The following is a 2064-nucleotide window of genomic DNA, read 5'->3' as shown; positions in this document are numbered from 1 at the left end:
CCAGGCGCCCCTTGGTCTGTAGCAAACCACCAGGACATCCATGAACAAGGCAGGTACAGCGGCCTTCAAACAGCTGCTTGTGGCAACATGTCAGAATGCACAAGGTTTCAGGTGCTGCTCCGCTTTCGTTCGAAACCTTGACAAGTACAATTCCATCATGTTTGCCAAATAAATCTTTGGTGTGTAGAAGGAAATGCAAACCCTGTGAAGGGGCCCTGCATCTCATGTTGCTGCCCTGGGAGCCTGGTTTCCCTCCCCTCACCAGGGCACAGGTGGCCTGAGAAGTAGGCTGCCCACTGCCTCTCCCAGCAGAGACCTGACCAGCCAGGCTGAAACCCTCCCACTATGCCTTGCTCACCCTTCATTCATTCCTGCTCTACTTGCCTCTCCAGCACCCTGGCCTACAAGACTCAGAGTTAGGGTCTCTCTTCTAGGAACCTCCTGATCCTCCCTCTTCTTTGACGGCTACTCCAGCAGAGCTGTAGAGCTCTGGCCCCTAAGGAGACAGGTACATTACATGGTTTGTCTCTCTCCTTCAGCATGGGAGAGGGGGCCCCTCATACACCCGCTATTCTGTGCAGGGCCATATCTGGGGAGGTCTTTCTATTCTGCCAGGTCTACACTGCCTGATGGGGACAAGCCAATGGAGAGTCAGGGGAACTGCCATGGATAATGACCCCAGGAAAGGTGGCTGGAAGGCTGAACTCAGCCTAGAACAATGATGATCTTGCAGGAGGATTGCCCTACAAGAGGACAAAGGGAGGCCAAAATGATGCCCAGGGTCCCTAAGCAGGTTTGGCCACCACCTTGGTCACGCCAGGGATATCAGTGCAATGCAGGGGGAGTGACATGAGGGGAGCCGGTGTGCCTTCAGGAGACATCGGGAGGAGTGTGGGGTCTGCTGAGCTTCAGGTCCTCACCTGGGAGGGATCTTCTGCTCTTTGTGACTTCAGACACAAGGGCACCCTTGAAAATGTCAATCATTGAGGGAGGCATTTTATACTTCAAAAAACTCATGAAACTAGATAAAGATGGGCTGGCTCCAGTCAGCCTTGAAGGCCAAGGTCATGGGCTCAGCAGCTGACCAAACAGATACTTGGCTACCTAGAAGGGAGCTGCCACTTGTTACTCCCCTTCCCTGTGCTGCCCTTCTGCCCCCAACTCCCTTCCTCACTTCCACTGCTCACCACCCCCGCCCTTCCCTTGGCCCTGCCTCTTCAGTCAGTCTTCCTTAGTTCAGCCTGCACTGGGTTTGTCAGTATGAAGTTCTTTTTTAGTTACTTTCTGTAGGCAGGAGAGTGGGCAGGATGGGGGTTCAGGGGTGGGGGGGATATACCAGGCAGGACCCTAGCTCTGTGAGAAGGGTTTGGAGCATCCATAAAGGGCATCTCCTGTTGCAGGTAACAAGAAGGGTTTCCAATATCCACAAGGGACTGTGTCACAGGACCACGGAAACCTCAGATCCAACACAGACCCTTCCTCCTTGACCAGAGGACACTGGTGCCCTTCTCTCCTGTTCTTCTGCCTCTGGTCTCAGACACAGTCATGGTTGTGGGAGGGGTAGCAACCAGGGGGAGTAAGTTGTCAGAATAAGCTCCCAGGAAATGGTCACAGGATCAAGATGGGCCGGGGTGGGGGGGGGGGAGCTCGGGAACTAGAAAGTTCTGGAAAATCCTAGTTAGGAGGAGCTCTGAAAACATTCCATAAAGGTCCTAAAGAACTCCTGGATGAGGCAGAGACCAGTGAAAGAAAAGGTGCCGAGATGGCCAATGGACAGGCAGCCAGAGCAATGGAGGAACAAGTCTCTTCAGCAAGGGATGCTGAGATACCTGGACAGCTATATGAAAAGAAATAGGAATGAGAGATGGCTCAGTGGTTTAGAACACTGACTACTCTTGCAGAGGACCTGTGTTCAGTTCCCGGCACCCTGATAGTGGCTAACAACCAACCATAACTCCAGTTCCAGGGGTCTGACTGACACACTCTTCTGGCCTCCATGGCTATTAGACACATGTGGTGTACTTACATACATGCAGGCAAAACATTCACAAACAGAAAAAACTT

The sequence above is a fragment of the Nannospalax galili genome, unplaced genomic scaffold (assembly GCF_000622305.1).
Source record: "Nannospalax galili isolate Female #2095 unplaced genomic scaffold, S.galili_v1.0 scaffold100, whole genome shotgun sequence".
Lineage (NCBI taxonomy): Eukaryota > Metazoa > Chordata > Mammalia > Rodentia > Spalacidae > Nannospalax > Nannospalax galili.
The sequence above is the reverse complement of the archived record's forward strand: the minus strand, read 5'-3'. Positions refer to the sequence as shown.